At 45.1% G+C, this 13595-nt stretch overlaps 1 pseudogene; it reads right to left on the bottom strand.

The window, feature by feature from the left end:
- Positions 1–12500: 12500 nt before the first annotated feature.
- LOC120687659 lies at positions 12501–13214 on the bottom strand (annotated as a pseudogene).
- Between the last annotated feature and the right edge of the window lie 381 nt (positions 13215–13595).

Genomic DNA, 13595 nt, shown 5'->3' on the forward strand with positions numbered 1-13595 from the left:
ACGCGTACGTAACGTATCATATGCGTTGGCTTCCTTTCCCCGTGACGATACGACACGGCGGCCGGCTGGTCGATTATTGATTCGCCGATGCCGTGTGATGCATGTCGAGTTTTATTTAATTTATTAATAATTACTACTAACCGGGGGGGGCAAGCTATATACATGGGCGGAGCCAGGAAGTCATTTTTTTCAATGTTAGAAGGCCAATCATATAAATTTAATCAAAATTTAAAATTCTAATGGAAATTTAGGGACCATACGGGCCAGGCCCCTGCCCGCCCCCTGTCTCCGCCCCTGGCCATATAGCTAAGGGCCGACGGCGATTGGAGCTTCCTGGCCTGCTGGCATAGCTCGCCGCCGACGCCTTTGACAACGTCCAGAATGCATATGGAGGATGATGCAGACGAGTGTGTACATACATAGGTATGTCTCGCTGTCATCTAGATGTGCAATGTCAATGCATTGCGTAAAGTCAATAATAGTACATATCATGCGTTGGAGACGTCCGGCTCATTCCTGATACCAAAAGGCACGCGGTTGACTACTCCATCCACCATAATCATGTCTAGCTATGTCATGATCGATACCGTATATTCAGTAATTTCGGAACTGATGGACAATAAGATACAAGAATTCGTTTCATTTTTTTTAAAAAAACTACTGGCCTTTTGTAATTGGGATGCTCATCCAAGAGTTCTTTTCTATGTGTTTTTTTTTCTTTGGATGTCCTTTCTTTTCGCATCTGCGGATCAATTGGCAATTCCTGTACAAGGGATGGACACAACAATTATTCCATTTCCATCCATCTGCTTGCTGCACTGTTGAGAGATGCCGGTAAGGTGTCATTTGGAATCGTTGGATAATCCGTATATTTTTTTAACGAACAACACTCGATGAGTGCGTTTCTATTAATCTAACAGAAAAAAGTACAAGGATATAATGCTGAGAGGCCATAATCAGGAAAAAAAAAAGCACAACAACAACACTAGCGGGTTGGATTGGGACATCAACACGCGCCAAACACAACTCCAGTCAAACGACTTAGTCTGGTAGGATTGGGACGTCGACGCAAGCCACACAACTTGTCTCCACTGGACAACACTGCCCGGTCGGATTGAGACTGAAAGGATCGACACTAGGCCTAGAGGGGGGAGGGGTGAATAGGCCTGTTTAAAAAATTCTCTGAAAAAGTTTGGCAGAAAACTGTCAGGTCTGGATGATCTGGCTCTAGGTCGGATGATCCGGTCCTTCTCAGGTCCGGATGATCCGACTGGGGTCGGATGATCCGACAGCAGGGAAGAAACTAATACGAAATTTGAAATATACTTAGCTTTTGACGATTCCCTTTGAATACAAAATTGACAAGAGATGTAACTAGGCCTGTGAAACAGTTTAGCACAAGAGGAATGCAACTAACAAGTATAACAAGTCAAGATTAGCTCAAGAACAATAAATACAACAAAAAAGAAATTGACACAAGATTTATCCCGAAGTTCACTCCACAAAGGAGCTACGTCTCCGTTGAGGTGCTCACAAAGAGCAGGGTTGCCTTTTAACCCTTTCCCTCACTCAATCAACCACTTAGAAAGATTGAGGTGCTCACTAGCAAGAGTCCACAAAGGACGGGTAATACAAACTTCCGGTGGCTCAACCACAAAGGAATAGAAGCTCACCGGCACCTCTAACCGTCTAGGAGCAAAGCTCCAAGAGTAACAAACGCGAATCGACGAATCGAGGTTGCTTCAAATGCTTCTTGAGTTGAACAAGTGCTAGCTCACGGAGTGCTCTCGAATCACACTTCGAATCTCACTTCCACTCAATCCCTAGGTGTTTCCTTGCAAGAATCAAGCTGTTGGATGGAGAGAAGTGGAGGATTTAGTGCTTTGGAGTCGAGGTTAGTCGGGGGGAGAGAGAGAGAAATGAAGGAAGGGGAAAGGGGGTATATATACTCCCACCCCCGAAAGTGACCGTTGTGTGTTTTCTAGTGTAGCCCGGATCATCCGGAGTAGCCTCGGATCATCCGGGGTGCTGACAGAATGAACTAAACACACACTGAAATTCCCAGGTCCGGATCATCCGGTACAGGGCCGGATCATCCGACTTGGACTGCTCTGGACGCTCACAAGTCACCAGGTCCGGATCATCCGGACTTACTCTGAAAGTTCAGACACTGTGCGGCCTGATCATCGGCCTAGGGTCGGATCATCCGACCAGGAACTTGTGCTGTGGCTGATTTTTGTGGGTGTTTTCTCTCAAGAATAGCATCTCATGTGAAGCATTTTAACAACCAAAAATTCATGCGAATGCGTCCCCCTTGATAGTACGGTGAATCCTATACTCAAATTCAAACCGAAAATTAAAATTAAAATCGAATCCACCATACTCATTTTAAAATTGGGGACCTTCCTTTCATCTTCTTCTTGAATTTCTCATTTTAATCCTGCACACATTTTCTTCAAAGCATCATATCTCCAAATTATGATTGTCAAAAATCACCAAAATCAATTAGGGGCCTAGATGCACTTTCAATCTCCCCCTTTTTGGTGATTGATGACAATACCAATTTGGGCTCAAAAAAGGAGAATAAAATTCAAGAATTCTAAACAAGAGATAGGAGAGCTCCTCCTAAATATGTGCATAAATATTTTAAAGTGGCCTCAAATGCCAATGCACATATTTAAATGAGCTCCCCTTACAACATTGCATACATGTGCTTTTGTGTGTTGTAATATCCGTGATGCATATGACAAAATCATCACAACAATAAAGTGAGAAATAACATTACACCATCCATAAGCATCACATATTAGATAAATAAAGGGTTCAACATCACATTAGCAAATTAAATCTTAAAAATAGAAATTATTTCACGTGGCACACACCACACATCACACCATCACAAATAGAGTTCTTATATGTCCGATACATAAATAAAATAGATAGATAAAAAGATAGAGCGAAAGCAAATGAGGGGTCTCCAAGCGCCAAATTCACTCCCCCTTTGGCATCAAGCGCAAAAAAGAGAGCTACTCATCGTCGTCGTCATCGCCATCGCCATCTCCATCTCCATCAGACTCAATTTTCTCATCATCTCCGGCCTCTTCCTCCTCATTATCAGCTGTGACAGGCATCTATTGACTTCCATAGTCAAGCTCGACATCATCATCTGGATTCTCTTGTGACACATAGTCATCCCAAGAATTGTAGACTCTAGGAGGAGTGGGAAAATCCCTAGGCTCACGCACTGGAGAATATGGAAGATCAACCTTTGCCATGATCTCTTTCTGTCTCCTCTCAAACTTTAGAAGCTCCTCATCCTTATACCTCCTATGCTCACGGATCTCTTGGGAGTTCTGGCGACACATGTTGAAACAAGAAAATATACCTTGAGCAATGTACTCCAACTTGCCTTTCTTGCTCTTGAGAGCCCGTCGCCCACGTGAGGTGGAAGGTCCTGTAGGTGCTGCAGGGGCTGCCTGAGAGGATGAGGGAGCTCCACTAGAAGGTGGAGGAGCCGCTGCAGAAGAAGATGCACCAGGAGTGAAAGTGGATGAATAAGCACCAGAAAAAAGGTCTTTTAGGATCAATACCAGTGCTGTGCCTGCTGTAGCGAAAATGGCCTCTCATGCCATATTTCAATATAATGTTTTGGCGATTGATGACACACGCAACACTTGAACTAATGTGTTTGCTTAGATGATATACTCAGGCTTTTAGGTTCAAGTGATGACAAAGAGAAGAGAGGCGAAGCTAGGCCCGAAGGGCCGCCCCTACGGGGGTTCCGCTACCCGGTTAGCGGACGGGGGTCGAGGGGGAGCCGCCCCTCGCGGGTCTCAGGGCAGCGCCCTGAAACCTAAAAGAAATCAAGTCACCGGATGAACCGACGATAGGAAGTTTGAATACGTCGGTGCAATGGCAGAAGCAGACCAAAGAAAATGCATACATCGGATGAACCGATGATGCACCGGTTAATGGCGTCGGTGCAGTTGTCCAGAGAGTTTGTTTTTCAAGGATCAGAGGACAGTTGCACTCACCGGTTAAACCGACGCTAACATTACATACACCGGTCGATTGCGTCGGTTGATTGCCCGTACACGTAACGGCTAGTTTTCAGTGGGCAGTTTAGTATCACCGGTTAAACCGACGATGGCGATTTGGGGAGCATCGGATTAACCGGTGTTAAGCACATTTCTAGCAGTTTTTCTCCAACGGCTATATTTGCTTGTGCTGCCTATATATACCCCAAGGCCGCACCATTTGAGAGTGCTGGAGTTCAAAGAAGTATACTAGAGCTAAAGATCATCTCCAACCACCATAGAGCTTCATTGTACATCATATATGCTTAAGCACACTTGTTAGAGTGCTTAGTGCTTGATTAGGGATTAGTTCTTGCGAGAGCTCCCTTGAGAGAAGTCTTGCTGCGGCAAGCAAACACTTGTACTCGTCGTGTGACCCTCCGACTTGGTGTGGAGTGGCAACGACACTTTGTGCGGGGAAGGAGGCCCCTACTTGGTGTTAAAGCTCCAAGATAGTGAAGACGGTGCCGTGGTGACGCTTCGAGATAGACGGTGGCGGTGACCTCGTTTTTGTGACTTGGTGTCACTTAGCCTTTGCTTGTTGGGAGCCTTGGAGGCGTGGCAAGACGGTGATCAAGCGAAGAGACTCGGTATCACACTTGTTCTTTGTGAGCAAGTGGCCGTGGACGTAGGGAGGGACTTTGGTGTCCTAACCGAACCACGTTAAATCGTGTGTCTTGGTGTCTTCACGGGAGTTTGCATATCCTCTCCCTTACCGCTTTACTTACCGCATTACGTTTCCGCATTTACTCTTTCTTGCTTACCTTTACTTTCCTAGTTAGTTTGATTAGGATTGACTATAGGTTGCAAGTCTTTTGGGGTAAGTAGAGGGTAGCATAGATAAACCTTAGTCATAACTAGCATGTGTAGGACGTGTTAGGTTTATCTTATGCAATTAGATTGAGCCCTAGGATAGAAAAGCGATTAGCGACCCTATTCACCCCCTCCCCCTCTAGGGTCGGACACCCCGGTGATCCTTGCACCTGCCAATGTGAAGAGACTGCTCAATCTTGCCCTTGGTCGAGTGGTATGACAGATGAACAGTGCTGTGCAATATGTTGAGCTTGATCTCAGTCTTGATCATATGGAATATATATGGAGCATAGTGACAGGCACGAGAAGGGTCTGAAGCACAAATGACAATCTCATTCCAAATAAACTCCATAACTGCAAACTTGGGCTTCCCAGGAGCCATCTGTACTAGCAGATTCTTGGCCCTATATGATATGTTATCAGAGTCTCCCCCTCTAGGAGTGAGGGTGAAGCGGAACAATGTGTTGAGCAATTTATAAAATGGAGTGAGGCACTTGACTTGCCCAAGCACTATATCACCATAGGCTCTATCATACATAAAGTGCATTCTGGAGGCATCAAGTTCATTACCTTCATGCAGATCCACCTTCGACGAATCACGATTTACAACCCAGTTGCCACCATAGAAAACTCGATCTCCACCGTGTCCAAACAACCAACTGAACTGAGCCTTGGTATATGTGAACCGTTTCCCTCCAATAAGAAACTGAAAGTTCCTGTCATCATCACTAATATGAAGTGTGGCATAGAATTGGGCCACCACTTCCTCATTCCAATCACAAGTGAAGCTCATAATCTCAGTTAAGTCCATCTCCTGACAGCGATTGTACACAGCATCTACAACTTCTCTAAGAGGCGAAGCTAACCCCTTCAAGTAATTCCACTCAATCCACTTCATCTCAGTGGTGACACGCTTCATGGTCATGATAACCGACTCATACCAATCGGCTTGATGGGGAAACCAAAAGCGTGAATCACCCCTAAAGCTACGCTCAAGCTCAGCTGGATTCTCACTATACCTCAAGTGCTCAACTGAGTTTCCACCTCTCTTGTAGTTGACCATTGGAGGATCAAGGCGGTGACGATGTGGTTGTTGAACAGTAGCCAGAATTTTTTCAAAATGTGAAATATCAATGTCTGGCAAGGGATCAGCAAGAGCAGAGCTAGATTGCCCTCCAGAAGTACCTATGTCTCGCCTTGGAGGATTTCCTGAGCCACGGTATTTGACATTCCTCTTGGAATCACCCTTCTTGGTGCTTTGTGGCCTGGCTAGAACATCCTCATCAGAACTCCCCCTATAAGAATCGTCACTATCGGAGTCAGTGGGGGAGCGGCCCTTCTTCTTGCTTATCTTAGTTTTAACCATCTTTGAGATTCCCGCGCGAATCGAAGACTTCCGGAGGGGTCCGGATCTTCCGAGACGTGGAGAGTCAAAGGCACAAAAGAGCACAACAATCCCTTGGTCCAATCTTGAAATCATTTCACGGAGCTATGAGGAGGCAAAGGGGGCGGCGGCGGGTAGAAAAGAATAGAGGTTAGGGTTGCCCCGGCCGCCGGCCCTTTATATAGTCTCAGTGCCAGGGCCGAATGATCCGGGCAGGGGCCGAATCATCCGGAGATGACCAGAAGGTTTGGGAAGCTGGGGTACCATGGGAGCCGGATGATCCGGGGCAAGGCCGGATCATCCGGACTTGCGCAGAAGGTTTTGGCAAGTTTGACCAGATGATCCGGCCTGGGTCCGGATCATCCGGGTTTGTCCACAAAGTTTTGCCAGAAAAGATGACTTTGATTAAGGAATTTTGATTCGATGAGATAGAGAATAATGTATGGACATATAAGAGTCTTAACTCAAAATGATCAGGAACAATAAACAATACATAACAATGATCATTTGAGTCAAGGAGTGATCCAAAGATCACAACATCAAAAGTTGTAGAAAAACTCACACAAATAATAAGTTTTTCTCTAGTCTAGACATCAATATAAGGTATGTACAACATGTCAAGCCAAGTTACGAGAATCCAAGATATTTAGCTCACTCCTAAGAAAACAAAACCTTTGCTCATCGAGGGGATTTGTGAAGATATCGGCTAGTTGTTTATCAGTACTCACATGACTCAAAGCGATATATGTAGAATATGGGGTAGCAAAAATAAAAATTTTCTACCGCATAAACCAGGATTACTGCAGTTATAGATCACGGGATTACCACTAGACGCGCAGTTGCGGAACTTCTGTAGTGCATCGGTGTAGTGCAGATGGAAGCCGACAGTGCAGCTGCATGAACCACCGCACGAACGGCTCGTCCTTGTGCAGTAAGCGCAGCACCTCCACAAAGTCCACACATACGGAAAGATGCTTCGCATTCCAGATTGCTAGATCCGCGAGAACGAACTAGGGCTAGATGCACGAGGAAGCGAAGCGGGGAGGAGGGGGCGGCTAGGGTTACTGTAGCGGCGGCAGTACACATGAACAGTACCGCCCCCTCTGTATTTATATAGCTCCTTTGGGTGCCCCTTAAGTGGGCTTCCATGGGCCCCTCCTTAGGCATCCCCTAATGGGCCAACTGAAACCTATTAGTGCATCTAAGTCCAGTCTAATTTGGATCTCATCCTCATTAGGCTTCTGACCCTTAAGTGTGTGACTCTATGGGCTCACGCGTGAATAGACATGGCCCAGTACTCCTACTGGCCAATAGTTGATAGCGGTCTCTAGCAAGACGTGTCAACTCCTAAGCACGCGCGAATCATATCTGTCGAGCGTCACAATTTTATACATGTTGTTTCCTTTGCCTCACGATATTTGGTCTTACTTGAAGCCGACCACTCTTTCTCGATCCTGTGATTCGAAATCTTTGGTTAACTCTTAACCCCAGCATGGCAATGCATTTCTTGATCCGAATTACTCGAGGGGCTCAGAGATATCTCTCTCTTGTAGAGAGGGGCAAATCCCATCTTGACCGACTATGTCTCACAGCATGCTTCTTGACAGACCCGAAAGCCACCTTTATGACTACCCTGTTACGGTGCAGCGTTTGATGGCTCCTAAGTAAGTCGGTTCACATCTTGAGTACATACGACGATCTCAGGTCTTAGGACACATTGTACATATTGTGTAATGAGAAGTCATCATCTCGTGTTGGGTCAGTTCAGTCTCATGTCTCACATGAGCCCACATTATTAGTTTGACATCCCCATGTCCATGACTTATGAAACGTAGTCAATCAACTAATACATGTGCTAGTCTAATATTCATGTGTGTCCTCACATGAACTCCGACTAGGAATATTTTAGAATATTCATACAAGTATAGAATTTAACAAATACTTCACATAAGCATTAATCAATACAAGTTGTCATCCATGAATATTCAAGGTACACTTTATTAACCATAAATACAGGGAAATATGATTGCCTCTAGGGCATATTTCCAACAGTCGCCCACTTGCACTAGAGTCAATCCAGAATGTATCTAATACCCATTGCTCTTGTGTGCCTCTCATGCTTGGGCTGTGGAAGGGGTTTTGTCAACGGATCTGAAATGTTCAGGTCCGTGTGTATTTTGCATATATTGATCTCACCCGATCGATGTACTCTCGAATGAGATGAAATCGCCGCATAACGTGTTTGCTCTTCTGGTGATTCCTTGGCTCCTTGGCTTGCGCAATGGCTCCACTGTTGTCACAGTAGAGACCCAGCGGGCTAGAGGCATTAGGAAACACACCAAGCTCAATAAGGAACTTCCTTATCCAAACACCTTCCTTCGCAGTTTCCGAAGCTGTGATGTACTCGGCCTCTGTCGTAGAATCGGCCACCGTCTCCTGCTTAGAACTCTTCCAGCTAACAGCACCACCATTTATTGTGAACACGTAACCTGATTGGGACTTTGAATCATCTTTGTCAGTTTGGAAGCTAGCGTCGGTGTAACCTGTTACAATGAGCTCTTCCTCACCTCCATAGACCAAAAACACATTCTTAGTTCTTCTTAAGTACTTAAGAATGTTCTTCACAGCTGTCCAGTGACTCTCACCCGGATTAGACTGGTATCTGCTCGTAACACTTAGAGCATAAGAAACATCTGGGCGTGTACTTATCATTGCATACATGATAGATCCAATTGCTGAGTCATATGGAACTTTGCTCATGCGCTCTCGCTCATCAGTCGTCGTAGGACACAAAATCTTGCTAAAATGTATGTCATGTGACATAGGCAAGAACCCTTGATCTATAAGCCTCTTTGATCTATTTCTATAGATCTTGATGCCCAGTATGTATGCTGCTTCTCCTAAATCCTTCATCGAAAAACTATTTTTCAATGAAGTCTTTACGGACTCAAGCATAGGAATATTATTTCCAATCAGTAGTATGTCGTCTACATACAAGATTAGAAATGCAACATAGCTCCCACTTTCCATCTTATGAACACAAGCTTCTTCTTCGTTTTTAATGAAGCCAAACCCTTTGACTACTTCATCAAAACAAATATTCCAACTCCGAGATGCTTGCTTTAATCCATAAATGAATTTTTGAAGCTTGCATATCTTTCCAGCATTGGTTGGATCGACAAAACCCTCGAGCTGCATCATATACACGTCCTCGGTCAGATTTCCATTAAGGAAAGCTGTTTGGACATCCATCTGCCATATTTCATAATCGAAATATGCAGCAATAGCTAGAATAATCCGAACAGATTTAAGCATCGCCACGGGCAAAAAAGTCTCGTCGTAGTCAACTCCTTGAACTTGTCGAAAACCTTTTGCGACAAGTCGAGCTTTATAGATGTGAACATTTCCATCTATATCTTTCTTCTTCTTATAGATCCATTTGCACTCGATGGTTCTCAAACCATCAGGCGGGTCTATCAAGTTCCAAACTTGATTTTTCTTCATGGATTCTATTTCGGATTTCATGGCATCTTGCCATTTCTCAGAGTCAGGGTTTGCCATCACCTCTGCATATGTTGCAGGCTCATCATTGTCTAACAATAATAATTCCCGCACTGCGCGGAGCCTTGCTGACCTTCGTGGTTGCGGAGGTGCTTCTGTTGCCATAGGCATCTCAACTTGTTCAGCTACATTAGCGTCACTTGTACAGTCTTGTCCTATTGGCTCATCTCGAACTTCTTCGAGTTGCACCGTTCTTCCACTTTTCTCTCCTTTGAGAAACTCTTTCTCTAGGAAAACTCCGTTCCGAGCGACAAACACTTTGCCCTCAGATCGACTGTAGAAGTAATACCCTAAGATCTCCTTTGGTTATCCCACGAATATGCACTTATCCGATTTGGGTGCAAGCTTGTCAGACTGGAGTCGTTTGACATATGCTTCACAACCCCAAATCTTTAGAAAAGACAAACTGGGAGTCTTGCCAGTCCATATCTCATATGGTGTCTTATCTACGAATTTTGATGGCACCCTATTTAATGTGAAAGCTGCTGTTTCTAGAGCGTAACCCCAAAATGATAACGGTAGGTCCGACTGGCTCATCATTGATCGAACCATGTCCAACAGAGTTCGATTACATCGCTCAGACACACCGTTTCTCTGAGGTGTTCCAGGCGGCGTAAGTTGTGGAACAATTCCGCAACTCTTTAGATGATTGCTAAACTCGTGGCTCAGATATTCACCTCCACGATCAGATCGTAAAGCTTTAATTTTTTTGCCACACTGATTTTCAACTTCACTCTGAAATTCTTTGAACTTTTCAAAAGTTTCAGACTTATGCTTCATCAAGTAGACAGCCATATCTACTCAAGTCATCTGTGAAAGTTCTGAAGTATTGGAATCCATCTCTAGCAATCAAGCTCAACATAAACCAAGATACCAAACCAAATAAGCATACTGAAGAGTATTGAAAGAATTTGCCTGCCCTGCATAAGCTTTGTAAAGTTACGTTGACTCAATCGAAATTCATGTGTTTCAAATTAAAGTGACAGGGATTATATATATTAGTGGCAACATACACTTGCATTGGCACCGTCCACTGACCAAACATAATCATCACTGTCACAGCTAAGTACAGTCAACAAACAACGCGTGGTTGCGTTAAGTTGCTGGCAAGAGCAGAGGCCAAAACATTTCAGGTTGTTGGATGTTTTCGCGCAAATGTGTTCTCCACGCCTGTAATGGTATATTTCTTTCCAACCAAGTTAGCTACGATACGAATGAAAAAAAAAATCTTGAGGCACTCATTCAGGACTGCATGTTAAACTGCTGTACTTAGGACTACACAACATCATCAAGACCATTATTAGGTAGAACAACCAGAAGCCCATTGTATCTTGCTACTAATCTTACTATTACTAATTGGAGGCTCCTTTCGAGCCTCCACATGAAGCCACGTAGGATTATATGTGGACATTCTAAAAAATAGAGAATTCCTATAAATTCTCACAAAAATCAGAAACATCCAGCCATCAATACAATAACTCTAATTATAATAACCATCGGATCTGTTATCTTTTCTAATAAATTACCAATCTCTGTCATTATGAAAATAGACTAAAGTAACTCCCTAAACATGTATCTAAATTACCCACCTCTACCATTATAATAAAAACTAAAGTAATCCCTAATCTTTGGGTAAATTACCCACCTATGCCATTATAGAATAATACAAATACACCATAAATTTGTATATAAATTATCCAATTATATCATTAATCTGAATTTAAATTATATAATCATAATAAAATATTAAAGTGCATCAGTATAAAATTCTAAATTACTCTTTCTATCATTATCAATATATTATTTATATTATTGAAGTGCACCAATATAAAATTCTAAATTACTATTTCTATCATTATCAATATATTATTTATATTATTATTTATATATATCCATAATATATGTCACCATATATTTATGTATTATGAAAGAGACAAGAGTACCAATTCACAAACAAATAGTTCAACTTGATATACATCGAATACATATGGAGGTGTGATGCAAAATAAAATCGGTTGAAACTAGATAATGATAAAAATATATTTTAGAGTATGTGTTAGAATATTTAGTAGATGAAAAAAGACGTGAGATAGATAATTATAAGGAAAAAGTCTATTTTTGACCGTCCAACTATTGCCTCGGTTTGGTTTTGGCCATCAAACTTCAAAACCGGATATCTTTGATCATCAAACTCTTAAAACTGTTTATTTTCGACCATCGGGCAGTTTTGTTACCCGATTTCGCTGACGTGGACGCCGCATGGCGGTGGGGTCCACTTGTCAGCCATATCTCTCCTCTCCTCTCTCTTTTCTCCTCTCCCTCTCCCCTCTCTTTCTTCTGTCTCCACCACCGGCAGCCGCCGGCCTCTGAGCCGCCCTCGGTGGTGCAGCCTCCCTGCGCGGCCTCTCCTCCGGTGGGGACGCGACGGACGCCGCAGCGCGCCCCTCACCTTCGGTGGGATGCGAAGGACATGCATCGGCGACGGTGGAAACGTCCACGGGTTGGCCGGCGTGGGCGAATTATGACAACGATGACTTGCTCACGAGCTTCTGAAGCAACTACTTAGACGTCTAGGACCAAGAACTCGAGCGAAAAAAGGCAGCGCATAGGTGCTCACCGTGGAGATGGCGTACTGTGGCTGGCGGACGACAATGACGGTGACACAACCTTGCCGGTGATGAGCGGTGCAATTGAGGGGGTGTGGTGAAGCTTTAGGTGCTAGCGGAGCTGTATACGGAAGGAATCGACCGACGGTGGAGTTTATCTTGCTAATTTCACCAGTGGCTCAATCTCTGCTCTGTTTTTGCGCTGCGGCGTCTTGGCTGGCGCCGGCGGCGGCAGCATGAAGCCGGCGCCCCACTCGGGCGTCTTGGTGAACTGCGGGCTTCGTAGTATCTCGGGCGACCGCTCCGAGGTGACCCTGGCGCTGGCGTGCGCCGAGGCGGAGGCGTGGGCCGGGAGCGAGGAGAGGTCGGAGGTGGAGCGGCGCGCGAACATGAGCGACTCGAGCCGCTCGCGGGCCCCGACGCAGAGGTTGCCCGACCAGGCGCGGCGTATGGCCCCGGCGGCGGCGGGGGCGCGGAGCGGGAGTGCGACGAGGAAGTAGAGGCGGCCCCGACAGAGCGGCGCGTCGGGCGGCAGCAGGCGCGCGCAGGCGCCCTGGAGCTTGACCTCCTCCTACTCGAGCAGCTGGAAGCCCGGGTGGTCCCGCAGCACGTCGGCCGCGGCGGTGGGGGGCTTGACGCGGAAGGAGGTGCCGTCCAGCTGCATCACCTTGGAGCCCTTGCGCTTGCCCCCGAGGCTGTTCCCCATCTCCGGCACGGGGTGTGGTGGCGCCGCTGCGTTGCTGCCTGGGACTTGCGAGGAGGATGAGCAACTGAAAAGAGAGAGGAGATGAGAGATGTGGCTGACAAGTGGACCCCACCGCCAGGCGTCCACGTCAGCGAAACCGGGTAACAAAACTGCCCGATGGTCGAAAATGAACGATTTTAAGAGTTGGATGATCAAAGATACTCAGTTTTGGAGTTCGATGGCCAAAATCAAATCGAGACAAGAGTTGGATGGCCAAAAATAATTTTTTTCCTAATTATAATTATTGATCTCATTCTTATATTAGTTCTTATTAGTCCGTGCGGGAGCACGGGTTGATAGATTAGTATATATAATAATCCCTGAGGACAAACGTATGCACCATCTCCATTCTAGTTCTGTTAGATACAACTCCTTCCTCTTCAACTCGATCCATATTCCACCAAATGGAA

The sequence above is a fragment of the Panicum virgatum genome, chromosome 9N (genome assembly GCF_016808335.1).
Source record: "Panicum virgatum strain AP13 chromosome 9N, P.virgatum_v5, whole genome shotgun sequence".
NCBI classification, from domain to species: Eukaryota; Viridiplantae; Streptophyta; class Magnoliopsida; order Poales; family Poaceae; genus Panicum; species Panicum virgatum.